Genomic DNA, 18,931 nt, shown 5'->3' with positions numbered 1-18,931 from the left:
ATGAATGCATGACTGTTAGTTGCTCAGTCGTGTCCGACTCTTTGTGACCCCATTGACTGTAGCCCACCAGGCTCCTCTGTCCATGGGGTTTTCCAGGCAAGAATACTGGAGTAAGCAGCCATTCCCTTCTCCAGGGGATCTTCCTGACCCAGGAATCGAACCCAGGTCTCATGCAGTGCGGGCAGATTCTTTACTTTCTGAGCCACCAGGGAAGCCCCGTCAGTTAATATACTCACAATAGCTTAGAGACAAATGGTTCAAAAAAAAACTTTTGAAAAAAATTAGCAGTATCTTACACCCTGCAAAATCCTCTCTTAAGGTGTTTTCAGCTGTTTAAGATAAGTAAGTACTCAGTATAAAAGAGACCCTCCACCGTGACACAGCATCAATAATTTATTATTTTTTAAAGAATTTTTGGTGATCTGAATCATTTTTAAAATCTTTATTGAATTTATTGCACATTGTTTCTGTTTTATGTTTTGGTTTTTTTGCCGTGAGCATGTGGTGTCTAGCTCCCTGTCCAGGGATTGAACTGGCAACCCCTGCATTGGAAGGTATAGTCTTAACCACTGGACTGCTAGGGAAGCCACAGCATCGTACAATTTTAGAATACTGAAGTCAGAAAGATCCTACAAGTGTCTAGAAGGAAAAAAACACATTATATACAGACTGTTGATTAAAATATTTTGAATCAGTTACTTTGTACAAAGATAAAAAGCGGAGGTTGTCGGGTATATATGTTCTTTGATGTGTGTAGTCAAATGTTAGGCGCTTAAGTGGACCTTGGTCTTGAATTAAGTATCGATGACGAAATTTGAGAGGTGAAGATCACAGAGTTCAAGTGTTCAGGGCCTTACTTTTGCCTTAAACATGGTAGGAATTCATAGTGCTTCTATTATGTATTTATTTATTTATTTTTCTCTTTATTTTTTTTATCCAAGGATAATTGCTTTATAGAATTTTGTTTCCTCTCCAACCTCAACATGAATCAGCCATAGGTATACATATATTCCCTCTTTTGAACCTCCCTCCCATGTCACTCCCTATCTCACTCCCCTAGGTTGATACAGAGCCCCTGTTTGAGTTTCCTGAGCCATATGACAAATGCCCCTTGGCTGTCTATTTTACATATGGTAATGTAAGTTTCCACGTTACTCTTCCCATACATCTCAGCCTCTCCTCCCCTCTCCCCATGTCCATAAGTCTCTATGTCTCTTTCTCCATTGCTGCCCTGTAAATAAATTCTTCAGTACCATTTTTCTAGATTCTGTATCTGTGCGTTAGAATACAATATTTATCTTTCTCTTTCTGACTCACTTCACTCTGTATAATAGGCTCTAGGTTCATCCACCTCATCAGAATTGACTCAAATGCATTCCTTTTTATGGCTGAGTAATATTCCGTTGTGTATATGTGCCACAACTTCTTTATCCATTCATCTGTCGATGGATATCTAGGTGGCTTCCATGTTCTAACTGTTGTAAATAGTGCTGCAGTTAACAATGGGATACATGTGTCTTTTTCAGTTTTGCTTTCCTCAGGGTATATGCTTAGGAGTGAGACTGCTGGGTCATATGGTGGTTTTATTCTTAATTTTTTAAAGAATCTCCATACCGTCTTCCATAGTAGCTGTATCAATTTACATTCCCATCAACAGTGATGAAAATTTGCATCTTTTCTTCCTTTGGTTGACCCAGAAGAAACACTGGGTTTAAATGAAGTAGGTTTGCATTGAACTGTCGTGGTGAGCGTGGCTTTGTGCCACTGCTCAGCTGTGGAGTTTCCATGTTTTGCATTTTCAGACTCCTCCTCAGATGAACACTAGTCCATAGCGGATGTAATAAGAGCATCTTAGCTCTGATCCTGGAGTGAGCTGAGGTGGTGGTGAGCCCTAGGGGTGAACTTCCACGTCCCAAAGTAAATTAATTAGGTGCTCGTATTGGCATTACTATTTGTAAAATAATTTTATTTTTATTTTTGGCTGTGCTGGGCTTTTGTTGCTGAGAAGGCTTTTCACTCTCTAGTTGCGGTGAGTGGGGGCTATTCTCCAGTTGTGGTGCGTGGGCTTTTCATTGCTGTAGCTTCTGTTGTGAAGCACATGCTTTGGGACTCTCGGCTTCAATACTTGCGGCACCTGGTCTCAGTAGTTGCAGCTCCCTGGAGCATAGGCTCAATGGTTGTGGTGCACAGGCTTAGCTGCTTTGAGTCAAGTGGGATCTTCTCTGACCAGGGACTGAGCCCACGTCTCCTGCTTTGGTAGGTGGATTCATTACCCCTGAGCCATCCGGGAAGCCCTGGTTTTACTGTTTCTAATGGATTTTTAAAGAGGAAATTTCGAGAGTGTAAAGCATGGAGCTGCCCTGTGGTATTCAGAAGTTATCTCTGCAGAAAAGATGAGCTTATTCTATTGTGGAGGTTTTGAAAGTGGTATCTGTTTGTTCTTATTTTAACCATTGTTAAAGAATCCTTGAGTTTCTGTTCTGATGACATTGTTAGGAGTATTGTTGTTAGCTGTCACTGATGGTTGGAAGTGGAGCTGCTAGGAACCCGCTGTGCCTTCACCTGTGATGGCTGAGAAACGGTTGTCACCTGCAGGACCCGACATAGGTCATGGTCTGTGTTCATCTGAGTGACAAGAGCCCTGGACTCCAGCCCATCTGCGACCGGCCTTTCTGGATCAGTATTCAGCATCTGCACGACGAGACCCCCCTGTGGGGAAAGGGGGCAGAAACCCAGACGTTACGAATGGGGGCAGCCTGCAAACAGAGACGTCTCAAAGGTTTATTCTCGGCTGTCAACAGCCACGGAGCTTGTTACCTTGGTAGGAGGTGGAGATTTATTCAGCGTTTTCCTGCCCATAGATGATGCGGATCCTGCGGTAGGCAATTCCTGGACCCACTTCCCTTCCTAGAAAATCTGTTATGTGATGACTTTAAAGGGCTAATTATGTGGGACATGGGAGAGTGATAATAAACTTAACAACATGAAATTTAAGTTGCTTTGTAAAAAATTAAAAATTTTAGTTTTTATCGTAGTATAGTTGATTTACAATGTTGTGGTAGTGTTAGGTGTACAGCAGTGTGATTCAGTTATATACATTCATATGTGCATTATTTTCCAGATTCTTTTCCCATATAGGTTATTACAGAATATTGAGTAGAGTTCCCTGTGCTATATAGGAGGTCCTTGTTGGTTATCTATTTTATGTATAGTAATATATGTATGTTAATCCCAAACTCTTAATTTATCTGGTGCTCCCTCCAACCTTTTAGAGTTCTAGAGAGAATCCTGTTCTTCCTGCCTAGCAAATAAAATTTTGGTTGGAAGAAATTTTATCCCAAGCTCAAATTGTGGTTGTCTTCAACTAGGAGAAACTAAGGGTCTTAAAACTGAAGAGCATCTCCATTTCTTGATTTTTCCCTAAAGAGAACCAACAAAGGATGACATGCTTTGTCATGAAACTAATTTGAGCATGAAGCAAAAAGTCAGTTTGGTCTTTACATAAAATTTAAAATTAGGCAAATGTCCCCAAACTTGAACAGTCTGTGTGAAATATGAGTATCCTCTTGAATTATTGTTGAGGTGCAAGATAACAAGTGAAGAATGGGGACCACAGTGACGTGCGGAGAGTGGTTGGTTGGAGAATCAGGAACAGAGCAGAAAGTTAGGTGTTAACATCTGAAAAATAAGCAGTTCTGGTGAGGTGCATGCGAACCTTGATCAAAAATAATTGCAAAGGAATTCTTAGGCAAGAAATGTCATCTTTGTGAGACGAATGCATCTTCCCACCTGGTAGTTTTCTTCACTGGTTAGCCCTGGGCAGGATAAGCCAGGTTTTTAAAATGTTAATGAATTAATTATTATTATATTGATTGCTATTAGCTCTTGTCATTGCTGGACTGTGGGAGACAGTGGGAGAAATTAGGTTGATTTAGGACTACGTGTGTGTCCTGGATGTGGAAACCTGAAAGTATTGAAAAGTATTAGTGGAAAATCCTTGAGCCCAGTACAGTGAAATGGGGTTGACTGTGGTCTTACACCTGTGAGATGAGGAATCCTTATGTTTGAGAGGTCCGGATTGACAAGGATTTGTATTCTATTTAAATTTTTTTCCCTGCGAGACATGTGGGATCTTAGTTCCCCAGGGATTGAATCCTCTTGCATTGGAAGGGTGAGTCTTAACCAGCAAACTGCCAGGGACGTTCCAAGGATTTGTAGTCTAGAAAGAGTTTCAAGATGGACCCTGAAATGAGCTGAGAACACGAGTGATTGTGACCCTTGGTGTCAAAGACTGAAAGTTGCCGTCTTGGTCCTGGGCGTTCTCAGGATGGATGGGTGCCTGGGACCCAAGATGAGGCCGTAAGGGGCAAAGGGGCCCTGACCGCCTTGAAGGCTGGACCTTCAAATAGAAGAAAAGGACGTCCTGGTGAAGGTGCCTTGTCTCGTGAAGGGCAGCAGCTCCCTTTTCATACCTTTGGCCTAACAGCAGCAGTTTTGAACGATACCAATTACAGGAAGTAGGATCCTTGGTTCACATCACTTGCATGTTTACAAGCTTTCCTAAAAACTGTCATTTCAAGGAGAAATGGAGACACTCCATCTCTAAATCAAGGTACATGCCCAGTCCATGATCATAGTAAGTCACGGTGCCTGTGTCAAGGAAAAGAAATGAACTGTTTTATCTTTCACGGGGTTCAGTCTCATTGGATAAAGAAAGTACCCTGTACATCGATACTGCAAACAGTTGCGTTTAAGACTCCATTGTCTGTGTCGGGTCCTTGAATTTTTCTCTTCTGACATCCTCTGTCTCCGTTTCCTTTTTCTCCATCTGCTTTCTCTTTTGATGCTCAATTTTCGGTCCATTGTTGTGGTAAAATTACACTTTCAGGGCACCAGCAACTCTTAACAGCCAAACTCAGTGGTCTTTTTCTGTGAAGCTTGTCATAAGTGGATTGCGTTAACATTGTTCTTCCCTCATTTTCCCAAATGTCCTTTAAAATATGTTTTTTGTTTCCCTGGTCATTTTCCCTTGATAGTTTTTTGCATCCAATTTCCAGGTTTTCTGTCTATGGCACCACATTTAAATTTGCTGACATCAGAGAGGATAAAATAAAACATCATCCAACTCTTTGTGACCCCATGGACTGTAACCCACCAGGCTCCTCTGTCCATGGTGATTCTCAAGGCAAGAATACTGGAGTGGGTTGCCATGCCCTCCTTCAGGGGATCTTCCCAACTGAGGATCGAACCCAGGTCTCCCCCATTGTAGGTGGATTCTTTACCATGTGAGCCACCAGGGAAGCCTCAAAATAAAACCTCACGTTCCCCTAAAGTACTTTTGACGGGGCGGGGTTCCAGCTGTGCCATTATGACCCCTGAGTGTTTATCCTTCCTTCCGTGGCCAGGCTGGCCACGGCTTGTGTTCAGGTCCATTTTACGATCTGTAAAACTTGTCATGAGGCAAGAGTTGCTGTTGTATTCAGATGGAGTTCTAACTAATTCTCGTGCTCCTGATCAGTCGCTCAGTTGTGGCTGACACTCTGCAGCCTGTGGACTGTAGCCCGCCAGGCTTCTTTGTCCAGGCGAGAATGCTGGAGTGGGTTGCCATTTCCTACTCCAGGGGATCTTCCCAACCCAGGGATCCAACTCGTGTCTCCTGCATTGGCAGGCGAGTTCTTCACTACAGGGCCACCCAAGAAGCCCTAGCTAATTCTACTGTGAAGAAATTGGCGAGAAGAAGTGAACCATAATTCTGTAGGAAAACAGTCTTTTATGACTCCTTGAGCATATTTTACACTGTTTTATTTCAAGGCAGTTTTTCATTTACAAATGATTAAGGATTTTAGAAACTGTTGGAACAGAGTGAGTTCATATGGATTGAATTATTACATCTTCAATTTTTATGTGTGTCTGTTTGATATTCTACACTAGCAGGTGAAATACTCATTAAAGAAGTGTTTGTCCTTATTGAGGGTTTTTATTTCCTTTTTAGTGACTGAGAATGTATTGCAGAAGTTTTGGTTATGCCTCGTCCCATAGGCATTATAGTCCCAAATGTTTTAGGTAGAAATTTGTGTTGTTTAGTTGCAAAGTCGTGTCTGACTCTTTGCAACTCCATGGACTATACACAGTCCATGGAATTCTCCAGGCCAGAATACTGGAGTAGGTAGCATTTCCCTTCTCCAGGGGATCTTCCCAACCCAGGGATCAAACCCAAGTCTCCTGCATTGCGGGTGTATTCTTTACCAGCTGAGCCACAAGGGAAGCCCAAGAATACTGGAGTGGGTAGCCTATCTCTTCCCCAGGGGATCTTCCCAATCCCGGAATCGAACTGAGGTCTCCTGCATCGCAGGCGGATTCTTTACCAACTGAGCTACCAGGGAAGCTCAAGGCGAAGGTGAAGACCATTCAATTCAGGAGCCTCGCTGGATATGTACGTTTAAAGGTTGTTTATTGACATTATTGTAATACAGTATTCACCTAGTTTTCCTTTCTACATGGATCATGGAAATTCTTTTCTTACTGAAAAATACCATGTTTATAGATGCGTGGTTAGACAGCATGTCAATACGTGCTACAGACTGACAGAAGGAAGAGGGTAAGGCTTAGCACAGGGGCAGGGTATTAGCCAGAGCTCACAACATAATTTTTATTTCTGTATGGTAGCTTAGTTTGTAATGAAGGCTGGATAGGCTGGAGTATTCCTGTCAGAATATGAGCACAAGTGAAGTCCCAGGGGAGTATCCACTGAGGTTTTCAAGGAAAAAACAAAACCCCCAAACCCCCCTACCCTGGACTATGCCCAGATTTGGTGAGGGAGGGACTGAAGCTTTTTGCTCCATGCGAGGCTTGCTGTACCAGGGTTGGGCTGGGATGATGTCGTGAAAATGATGTTGGTGTTCTGACAGTCACCTGTCACCCAGTGCCCTTTGTTGGAAGGAGGCAGGTAGCAAAAAAGGCATCAGAAGTCATTGTTCCCGTGTTCTTGCAGCAAAAAAGGTGTTTCAGTCAGAAATTGGTTTAGTGGCAGCAACACAGATTTAAAACGCACGTCTGACTAGGAAAGGGGCTGGTGAAGGAAGAGAGGGATGGGAGTGGGGAGGGAAGGGGAAGGGGAGGAGAGGTACTTAGCCAATCTGGATTGGCTTGATGGAGTGTGTCTTGATTAGGTAATTATGGTGATTATCAATTAACGAGTTGTACTTAAAGGGTGACACACCTCCTGGGGTGACCTGTGCTCATTCACAGGACTAGATGGGGGGAAGGGCTGCGTCCATAAGGCTGCTGGGTACCAAGGTGCTCAGCTTACGTACCTGCTTCCTCTTGGCATTTGGGACAGAGGGGTGGATATTTGACCTTGGAAGTCGGGTGATGGAATTCAAGATTAATCACGAGGTTTCCCTGAAAGGAGGGGGCCTCACAGAGGCGGTTTTATAAGGAGTCACAAAAAAACACTGGAACTGGCTGGACCAGTTATTTTTTAAAGATAATGAGAAGTGTTATAAAGTTAGCGGAAGGGACTGACTTACCTTTTCAGGTTGTTGAGAAGCAGAGTCTTCAGGACTAGGTTTGCTCCATGGTTGTCAGGGGAGTAACAGAGCTACCCTCGTTAGGAAGCCTTCATGCACCATTTTTTGGGGGCAAAGTTAGAGGTTTCTCGATGCTGAGAGTGGTCCCTGAGGCTGCAGAGCTTGGTAAGGAATCTCCATCACTTCTGGAGACCTTTTTAAAATCAGACTCTAGATTTCTTTGTCCTTCTTCCCGTTGAGGGCGGGGTCTGTGTCCCCTCTCCTGGAACCTGAGTAGATGTATAGCCCTTTGGACCTATAGAGTGCAGCCCAGATGACCACATGTTACTTGCAAGGCCAGGGATGAAAGGTGGTGCGGCCAGCATGGTATTGGCTAAAGCACGAGCCCCTGGGACTCCTTGGCTGAGAGGACACCAGGCCATACGGAAAGGTCTCAGAAGGTTATGTGCTGTTTGATTCCATGTGTGCTGTGGCGCATGTGTTCATCGCTAGGTCGTGTCCGACTGTTTGTGACCCCATAGACTGCAGCCCGCCAGGCTCCTCTGCCCATGGGATTCTCCAGGCAAGTGCGTTGAAGTGAGTTGCCATTTCCTTCTCCAGGGGATTTTCCTGACCTAGGGATTGAACCCTGCCTCTCCTGCATTGTCACGTGGGTTCTTTACTTCTGCAGTAGGAAGCCTATTGCATATATGGAATCTTTAAAAGGCAGAACTGCAGTGATGGAGAGCATCACGCTGGGCGGGGCTGTGGGGTCGAGGGAGGACGTGAGTACAGAGGGACCCAGAAAGGGATCTTTGTGTGTATGTGTGTGTGTAGGGGGAATGGAACCTTGTCTTGTATCTTGATTGTGGATATGATGGCGTGAATCTATACCTGTGTTAAAATCCATACAAGTGTATATACCCTGTCGCCTTGAAAAAAATGCACAACATTAGAGTTGTGGGTTCAGTTTTATTCGGGACAAAAGTTCTACCTGGTGCAGCCTGGGAGACTGCACCTCAGATAGCTCTGAGAAGCTGCTCCACAGCAGCGGTGGGGAGATCAGTATATGTGTGATTTTGGTGAAGGCAGAGTGCATGCAGTCAAGCACATACTTTTCCAGAAGGTTTCTGCTAGTCTGCTGAAGCTTTCTGCTAGTCACGAGGAATGGTCATCACCATGAAGGGGTTTAATGCTTTTCTAGATATGAGACTTAGGCTCATAAAAAAAAGAGTACTTTAGATACCCTGAAAGTGTCTTATCTGAAGGCCTGTCCTGCCAGTTTCCCCCGAGCACTGAGCGCCTCATTCCTTCTTTCCTCCCTGAACTCCTTTCAGAGGGTGTTGAAAATCACCAGCTGCGACAGCACATGATTTAATCCTTATAAAAGAGGTAGATGGCAAGTGCCAATTTTTATCTGACAACCTCCAAAGGTCAATTTTACCTCATAATGGAAAAAAATTACAGAAACAATCCTTGTAACTCCTTTGGTCGGTGAAGAGAGGTGTGAGGAGGGCTACTCCTTACAGGGAAGACCTGGTTTCTTGCTGGCAGCTGGTGGTCCACACCGAAGCCTCGAACAGGAGCACTCGTTGCTAGAGAGTCACAGGAAAGGGATGCTTCTTCCACTGTGCTGTTCCCAAGGTTGTCTTCTTTTAAGTGTTAACTTCCTAAACTATTAGCCTAAGAAATGCATGGAGAAGGTGACTCAGTTGATAAAGAATCCCCCTGCCAATACAGGAGACACAAGAGACTTGGATTCATTCCCTGGGTTGGGAAAATCCCCTGAAGGAGGGCATGGCAACCCACTCCAGTATTCTTGCCTGGAGAATCCCATGGACAGAGGAGCCTGGCAGGCTACATTCCATGGGGGGGCAGAGTCAGACACGACTGAGCACGCATACACACACTTGCACACACAAGTGTTAACTTTGTAAAATATTGCCCAAAGAAATACATGGAGAATCCAGAAATCTCCCTCTCCCAAAAAGGGGGATAGATGCTTTTGTTTTAAGGATATATTTAAAAGAGAAAGAGAGATTCCTTTGGCACCAGGAAATGGTGCTTGACTTGATGTGATTATGCAGAGAGGGAAATTTGAAATTTCCCTCTTTAATGCACGTGGTAGAGTTACAACCTTGCGATTCAAAATCACAGCTAATCAGTGTTATACAATTAAATTACCATACACTGCTCAGAAAATTAAAGGGTAAACTCCACAGTCTGTGAGATTGGAAGACAGATTTGTTTCGAGACAATGCAAATGGTGATCTTTGGTGTTCAGACTAATATCAGTATTTACCTGGTATGTCAAAAGGGTTCTGGGTCTTCTCAGCTGTAGCTGCCTAAGCTGATTTCAGATAGAAATTGAGAGCTGATGCTATTGAACAGGCGAGATCAGTGATTTCTAGGGGGCCCTGTGGAGCTTGGGGGGATTTGAGAATCTGGGGGGGAGGGTTGATGGGGAAGGGCAACTGGCATTTTGGGAGCAGAAGCCACAGATGCTCAACGTCCTGTGGCACATAGGACCTCCATGTGCAGTGGAGAATTGTCCCATGATCTTGGAACGTCCAGGTGGATGTGAAGGTGAAACATGTGTGTAATTAATGGACTTTGGACCCTAGTCATTTTTTTAGAGTTTGTATGGTTTTAAAACAGTGTCAATTTTTCAGGAATGTGGCTCCCTGGTAAATTGAGGGAAGATTGTTGCTTATTTGGAACCTTAACAAGAGTTGTTTGTTCTCACACCATCTTTGCACTGGTGATATTCAGGTAAAATGAAACACATAAGTATGCCTCTGCACCTGTGACAGTTGTATATTTGTATTTATGTATAAATATACTTTGTATAATATACTTGTATATATATCATATATAAATATACTTTTTTCTAAAAAGAAATAAGGGCAGCTATATATGTGATAAGGGGCTTCCCTGATAGCACAGTTGGTAAAGAATCTGCCTGCAATGCAGGAGACCCCGGTTCGATTTCTGGGTTGGGAAGATCCCCTGGAGAAGGGAAAGGCTACCCACTCCAGTATTCTGGCCTGGAGAATTCCATGGACTGTATAGTCCATGGGGTCACAAAGAGTCGGACACAACTGAGCGGCTTTCACTTTCACTTTCTTTCATATATGTGATAGGGCTTCCGCGGTGGTTCAGATGGTAAAGAATCTGTCTGCAATGTGGGAGACCTGGATTTGATCCCTGGGTTGGGAAGATCCCCTGGAGGAGGTCATGGCAACCCACTCCAGTATTCTTGCCTGGAGAATCCCCATGGACAGAGGAGCCTGGAAGATTCTGGAAGATCCCCTGGAGAAAGGAAAGGCTACCCACTCCAGTATTCTTGGGCTTCCCTTGTGGCTCAGCTGGTAAAAAATCTGCCTGCAATGCAGGAGACCTGGGTTCGATCTCTGGGTTGGGAAGATCCCCTGGAGAAGGGAAAGGCTCCCCACTCCAGTATTCTGGCCTGGAGAATTCCATGGACTGTACAGTCCATGGGGTCTCAAAGAATCAGACACAATTGAGCAACTAAGTGCACAGCACATACATGTGACAACAAATATGAATATACTTGTGCTTCTTTCAAAATGTCACATAGAAAAGAGTGTCAGCAACGTGCAGTTTAATGCTATCTGCTTTTAAATTCCAGCTGACTTGTGAATAGGTAGAAGTTTTGACTCCCACGATCTAACCTCTGGTAGAATTTTGCCCGAGTGTTTATTAATACATTTTGAAACTCACCTTAATTTGGTATAAATTGCTGTCTACTTGGTTTTCTTTTTTGTTATGATTAGGGCATTTTATTGATTTTTTAAAAATTAGTTTATTTATCTATTTTTTAACTTTACAATATGGTGTTTGTTTTGCCATACATTGACATGAATCCACCACGGGTGTACATATGTTCCCCTTCCAGAACCCCCGCCTCCCACCTCCTTCCCCATCCCATCCCTCCAGGTCATCCCGGTGCACCAGCCCCGAACACCCTGTATCATGCATTGAACCTGGGCTGGTGATTCGTTTCACATATGATAATTTACATGCTTCAATGCCATTCTCCCATATCATCCCGCCCTTGTCCTCTCCCATAGAGTCCATAATACTGTTCTATTTATCTGTGTCTCTTTTGATGTCTCGCATACAGGGTTATCTTTACCGATTGACTAAATACCATATATATGTGTTAGTATACTGTATTGGTGTTTTTCTTTCTGGCTTACATCACTCTGTATAATAGGCTCCAGTTTCATCCACCTCACTAGAACTGATTCGAATGTATTCTCTTTTAATGGCTGAGTAATATTCCATTGTGTATATGTACCACAGCTTCCTTATCCATTCATCTGCTGATGGGCATCTAGGCTGCTTCCATGTCCTGGCTATTATAAACAGTGCTGTGATGAACATTGGGGTACACGTGTCTCTTTCAAGTCTGGTTTCCTCAGTGTGTATGCCCAGCAGTGGGATTGCTGGGTCATATGGCAGTTCTATTTCCAGTTTTTTGAGGAATCGCCACACTGTTCTCCATAGTGGCTGTACTAGTTTGCATTCCCACTAACAGTGTAAGAGGGTTCCCTTTTCTCCACACCCTCTCCAGCATTTATTGTTTGTAGACTTTTTGATAGCAGCCATTCTGATGGGCGCGAAATGGTACCTCATTGTGGTTTTGATTTGCATCTCTCTGATAATGAGTGATGTTTGAAGAAAAAAAAAAAAAGAAAAACTTACATGTGATGGTAGGCTTTGTTGGGCTTCTGTGATGGCTCAGTGGTAAAAAATCACCTGCCAATGCAGGAGATGCAGGTTCTGTCCTTGGGTCTGGAAGATTCCATGGAAGAGGAAATGGCAGCCCACTCAGTATTCTTGCCTGGGAAATCCCATGGAGAGAGGAGCCTGGTGGGCTATAGTCCATGGGGTCGCCAAAGAATCAGACATGCCTTAGTGACTAAACGACAACAGGAGGGTTTGTCACCTCTGTTGTTTCGTTATATGAGAGAGGTTACACATTACAGAGAACACCACTGTCATTCCAGACAGCTGTCCATGAATGCACGGGCCACATACCCACATCCCAATTTATACAGGCTGACAGTTTTACACTCATGGGTGCTGACATAGCTGCTATCTGGTCAACCACTTTGTAATTGTTGTCCCTACATGTCCTCAGCAGTAAGTAGGGATGCGTGTATAACGTTTAAAATACCGTGTGGAATTCCATTATACGGATTAACTGTGGTGGATATAATTAGTGTCTACCCTATGGACTTTTAGAATATACATGCAAATATCTCCAAATATTTACATATAAATGTTTTTTTCTAAAAAGAATTAACGTTCCTATGCAAAGTTCTTGGAACACTTCTCTGAGTAACTCTGTTTCAAGGAACTGTTTGGTCAATCTACATTTTCTTTTTAAAAAAACATTTTGGGGACTATAGCACATGTTCAGAAAAAGTGCAGAGATTAAGGGATCAAGCCCTCCCCACTGCATTAGAGGCATGGAGTCTTAACCACTGGACCCCCAGGGAAGTCCTGCACTTTCTTTAGTAAGAGCTTTCCTTCTCTTCCCTCCCAGGAAGATTGTTAATTTGTTTTATATACGAGTGATCCTGTAATAAAACTTGTCATATTATTAATTAAAAAGAACCCACACTGGGTCCTGAGGGAAATCAGATGGAAGAGTGTTCAGTGAGATTTTTGAAGAGTGTTTTTTAGGTGATTTATTTCATTCCCTTTACCGTCAGAACCAGTAGAGGAACTGGTGCTAGGCAGGGCTGCTATGCTGGCAAATGGTTATTGCCGGCTCTAATAATAGGGCAGTTTGCATTGAAAAAATCAGTGATGTTAATTTCCCAATGAAGTGTGGCATTTGGAATTAGCATGATGTAATTAAAAAAAAAATGTGGACTTTGGTGGCTTCCTTGGTGGCTTAGACGGTAAAGAAACCATCTGCAGTTTGGGACACCTGGGCTTGATCCCTGGGTTGGGAGGATCCCCTGGAGAAGGGAATGGCAACCCGCTATAGTGTCCTTGCCAGGAAAATCCCCATGGACAGATGAGCCTGATGGGCTACAGTCCATGGGGTTGCAAAGAGTCTGACACGACTGAGCAACTGACGCTTCAGGGTCAGAAAGACCCCAACGTGGAATCCCTGGTTCAACTCCCCCTCCCCAAATTGAGTGGACCCTAAATTAGACTCTCTAAGCTTCATTTTCTTTATCTGAAAAATGCAGATGATATTTTAGGGTGGTGTCGTGGAGAAAAAGAAATTCCATATATTGTAATGGACCGGGCTCTCAGTAGACACAACTCCTGCCTCTCTTGGGATTGTTTATCTTTCTTCCTGTAGTGAAATAGTTTCTTGAGAATTCTCTGGGGAAAAAAAATTCTAAGGAAAGAAGGTTTCCATCATTGAGAAGCAGCATTTCTGCCTTGGTTCTCTCTTGATTTGTTGTCTGAACGCAAGGAGTGGCTGCAGTCCTGGGAGATCCTGATTTGTTTCATTTAAACCACAGGGCAGGATGTTTGAGAATACTACAAAAGCGATTTCAAATCCTTTGAGGAAGAACTGAAAAAAGGGCACCATTAATTAATTTTAAAGAGTCAGCAGCTGCACACTTAGCCATCTAGTTTGATAAGAAAGGAAAACAAGTTCAGTGAATTTAAATTGCCTCCCATGTATGACAGCATATTAGAGTAATGAGGGCAATTCATCTTCCCAACATGGAGTTGTCAAGCTGTGTTTTGTCTTTCTCTCCTCTCTGGTAACACCTAGTTTAATTCCTGCAGTTTATGTATTACAAAAAGATACAGCAATAATACACAAATAACCAAAACTAGATACTTGGGACTCTTGGGGTTTCTTAAGATACCTAGAAACAAATTTACCTTCCTGGAGAATGTTCTGTTTTTCCCAAGTTCAAGGTCAAATGAAGAACAGACTTGCTTCCTGTACAATTTGAGTTCTCTCTTGGACCTGTGGGCAGCATTGTGACAGTGTTCAATTTTATACTTTGGGTTTATCTCACCTGAATGAGCACAAAGAATGCTTTTGCAGATGCAGAGAAAGTATTTGCTGCTAGATATTGGAAGACAGCTTGAACAGTTCCTAGCTCTGTAATCTTACGCTAGGATGACTGAGCTGGATGATTTTGGTGTAGTAAGTCCTTTAAAGGGCTTCCCGAGCAGCTTAGATGGTAAAGCATCCACCTGCAATGCAGGAGATGTGGGTTCAATCTTTCCTGGGTAGGGAAGATCCCCTGGAGAAAGAAATGGCAACCCTCTCCAGTTACCTTGCCTGGAGAATTTCATGGACAGAGCCTGGTGGGTTACAGTCCATAGGGTTGCAAAGAGTTGGACACGGCTGAGCGACTAATACACACATGTTCTTTCAAAGCAGACTTATTATGTATTTTATTTACATATTGATAACTTTGCCTCAAAACTGAGGCACATAGTTTTTAGGGTGGTTCAACATATGGAACAATAGACTGGTTCCAAATAGGAAAAGGAGTACGTCAAGGCTGTATATTGTCACCCTACTTAGGTAACTTATATGCAGAGTACATCATGAGAAACGCTACGCTGGAGGAAGCACAAGGTGGAATCAAGAATGCCGGGAGAAATATCAATAACCTCAGATATGCAGATGACACCACCCTTATAGCAGAAAGAGAGGAGGAACTAAAGAGCCTCTTGATGAAAATAAAAGAGGAGAGTGAAAAAGTTGGCTTAAAGCTCAACATTCAGAAAACTAAGATCATGGCATCCGGTCCCATCACTTCATGGCAGATAGATGGGGAAACAGTGACAGACTTTATTTTTCTGGGCTCCGAAATCACTGTAGATGGTGATTGCAGCCATGAAATGAAAAGATACTTACTCCTTGGAAGGAAAGTTATGGCCAGCCTAGACAGCATATTAAAAAGCAGACACATTACTTTGCCAACAAGGTCCATCTAGTCAAAGCTATGGTTTTTCCAGTGGTCATGTATGGATGTGAGAGTTGGACTATAAAGAAAGCTGAGCACCAAAGAATTTATGCTTTTGAACTGTGGTGTTGGAGAAAACCCTTGAGAGTCCTTTGGACTGCAAGGAGATCCAACCAGTCCATCCTAAAGGAGATCAGTCCTGAGTGTTCATTGTAAGGACTGATGTTGAAGCTTAAACTCCCCAATACTTTGGCCACCTGATGCAAAGAGCTGACTCATTGGAAAAGACCTTGATGCTGGGAAAGATTGAGGGCAGGAGGAGAAGGGGACAACAGAGGATGAAATGGTTGGATGGCATCACCGACTCAATGGACATGGGTTTGGGTGGACTCCGGGAGTTAGTGATGGACAGGGAGGCCTGGTGTACTGCGGTTCATGGGGTCGCAAAGAGTTAGACATGAGTGAACTGAACTGAACTGAACATATGGAAATAAGTGAGATACGCCAAACTGATAGAATGGATGATAATAGGATCATCTCAGTAGAAACAGAAAAGACATTTGACAAAATCCCTTTATGATACCGCTCAACAAATTGGGTATTGAAAGAACATAACCCTCTGAAAGCCATATGTGACAAACCCACAGCCAACATCATACCCAGTGGTGAAAGACCAAAAGCTTTTCTTTGAAAATTAGGATGCCCACCCTCATTACCACCCCATTCAATATTGGACTGGAAATCCTATCCAGAGCAATCAGACAAGAAAAAGAAATAAAAGGCATCCAACTAGGAAGGGAAGAAGTAAAACTGTTTGCAGATGAAATGATCTTACGTACAGAAAATCCTAAAAACTCCATCAAAAAACTGCTAAAACTAATCAACAAATATAGTAAAGTTGCAATATACAAAGTCAACTTAGAGAAAGCAGTTGTGTTTCTGTACACCAACAAGAAGACATCTGAAAAAGAAATAAAAGGAATAGTCCTGATTACAAGAGCATCCAAAACAGTAAAATTCTTAGAAATAAATCTAAGCAAGGAGATGACAGATCTGTATGCTGAAAACTACAAGACCTGGATGAGAGGACCTGAGGAAGATGAATCGGAGGATCCTGTGCTCCTGGATTAGAAGAATTAACATTGTTAAAATTAACGAGTACGGAGCGTAGGGTTCTCTGCCTCCCACCTCCACTCTGATTTTGTCTCCTGCAGTTCATTCTTCCTGATTCTGCTTTGCTTGGTTGGTTCATTTTTTCCCGTCATTCCATAGACATGCCAAGTTCATTGACGCCACAGGGTCTTTGCATTTACCTTCTGCCTGGAACCCCAGATAATCTCATGACTTACTCTCATATCTTTTAAGTCTCTGCTAAAATGTCACCTTTTCAAAGGAGTCCTCCCTCCCCGTGTAATAATCTGGCCGATGCTGGCAGATTTACTTCTTTTTCTTTTCTTTTTTTAAAGCATCTATCCTTGTCTGACGGGAGAGGGCAATGGCACCCGACTCCAGTACTCTTGCCTGGGAAACCCCATGGATGGAGGAGCCTGATAGGCTGCAGCCCATGGGGTCTCGAAGAGTCAGATACGACTGAGCGACTTCACTTTCACTTTTCACTTGCATGCATTGGAGAAGGAAATGGCAACCCACTCCAGTGTTCTTGCCTGGAGAATCCCAGGGACGGGGGAGCCTGGTGGGCTGCCGTCTATGGGGTTGCACAGAGTCGGACACGACTGAAGCGACTTAGCAGCATCCTTGTCTGACACGCTGCATGTTTGCCAGCTGACTGTCTCCCCTAGCCCAGAACGTCAGGGTAGAGACCAGAGCTTCTCAGTGTTGCTCCTTGCAGTTTCCCTAGCCTTGAGGCTCTGTGTTTACGGAATGAAATGTTGATTAGATAGCCTTGGATTAATAAGTCGTATTATGGCTCAAGGTGTATTTAGCAGAGTCAGTGTTTAAACTTCTGCTAATGAAAAGTAAACATTACTGAGCTCATTCAAGTCATAAAATTCATGACTGAGCCAGTGGTCCTGCTTAGAGTCTGAGAACTTAGCCATGGGTGTCCTGGGGAGTCAGACATTTCTAAGGGGGTGAAAAAAAATCATATTTCTAAAATGTGTAAAGAGTAGATGCACATATAATATGTGAAGAGATATATACTTTACTTGTGGTTTTATTTTTATTTTTAAGATTTTTTTTTGACATGAACTATTTTTCAAGTCTTTATTGAATTTGTTGCAGTATTGCTTCTGTTTTGTGTTCTGGTATTTTGGCCACGAGGCATCTGGGATCTCAGCTCGACCAGGGATCGAACCTGCTGCTGCTGCTAAGTCGCTTCAGTTGTGTCCGACTCTGTGCGACCCCATGGACGGCAGCTCACCAGGCTCCGCCGTCCCTAGGATTCTCCAGGCAAGAATACTGGAGTGGGTTGCCATTTCCTTCTCCAGTGCATGAAAGGGAAAAGTGAAAGTGAAGTCACTCAGTTGTGTCCGACTCTTCGCGACCCCATGGACTGTAGCCTACCAGGCTCCTCTCTCCATGGGATTCTCCAGGCAAGAGTACTGGAGTGGGGTGCCATTGCCTTCTCCGATCAAACCTGCACCTCTACATTAAAATGCAAAGTCTTTTTTTAAATTTATTTATTTTAGTTGGAGGCTAATTACTTTACAATATTGTAGTGGTTTTTGCCATACATTGATATGAATCAGCCATGGGTTTACATGTGTTCCCCATCCTTAATCCCCCTCTTACCTCCCTCCCCATCCAGTCCCTCTGGGTCATCCCATTGCACTAGCCCTGAGCACTTGTCTCATGCATCGAACAAAGTCTTAAGGGCTGGACCTCCAGGGAAGTCCCTCCTTGTGGTTTTAAAATGCCATGAGGATATGATTTGGAAAAAAGCATCTGAAAGAGCTTCTAAGGGGGGATATTGGGGGAAAAGAAGGGTGAAAAACCCTGGTTTCCAGGCTGAGAAGATCAGTAAAATCAGGCAAAAACTTCCCCACAGATGCCCCCTGCACCCTCATCAATGTGCTCATTGTGTGTCTAATTGTGGGTATGTCTTCCTGGTATAAATTGGACCTGCCTGTAATAGGACCCATTTTAAAATCTATTTTCTTAACGATTTATAAGCCAGCAGGCTGTCCTCCTTGCAGAGTAGCGGTGTGAATGGTTGGTTGGTTCATAAGGGAGGTGCGTCTTCCAGCCATCCTGGCCTCAGGCTGTGCTTGGGGACAGGTCTCAGTGTTTTATTTCGGAAAGTTCTCCAAAGGCAGGCAGAGGACTTTGCATGCTCCCGTCAGCTCGGGGAATCCCCCAGATTCCAGTAGCCTGTGCCCTTTGCACTCTGACCGTAATAATGCCGTCATCTTCTGAAGTTAGGTTCTGCAGTGCGTTCACCTGACCAGTCATTAGAACCTCCGTTTCAGGGCTTTATAATTAACCTCATGGAAGAAAAACAACCCCAGCCTAACTTTCTACTCTGTGGGG

General features: G+C 43.6%; 1 protein-coding gene and 1 long non-coding RNA gene across 13 annotated transcripts in view; one reads left to right on the top strand and one right to left on the bottom strand.

The window, feature by feature from the left end:
- The window catches only part of SFMBT2 (Scm like with four mbt domains 2), a 181,795-nt gene that overhangs the window by 42,897 nt on the left and 119,967 nt on the right, over positions 1-18,931 (top strand). The window lies entirely within an intron of this gene.
- LOC145532363 (uncharacterized) lies at positions 4,079-12,235 on the bottom strand. Its single transcript, XR_014073171.1, has 3 exons — positions 10,996-12,235; positions 5,214-6,121; positions 4,079-4,114 (listed from the first exon to the last, which is right to left on the bottom strand). It is a non-coding gene; the product is annotated as an uncharacterized LOC145532363 (long non-coding RNA).

This window comes from Giraffa tippelskirchi, chromosome 13 (genome assembly GCF_054371585.1).
Source record: "Giraffa tippelskirchi isolate mGirTip1 chromosome 13, T2T-mGirTip1v1.2.pri, whole genome shotgun sequence".
NCBI lineage: Eukaryota > Metazoa > Chordata > Mammalia > Artiodactyla > Giraffidae > Giraffa > Giraffa tippelskirchi.
The sequence above is the reverse complement of the archived record's forward strand: the minus strand, read 5'-3'. Positions and strand labels throughout refer to the sequence as shown.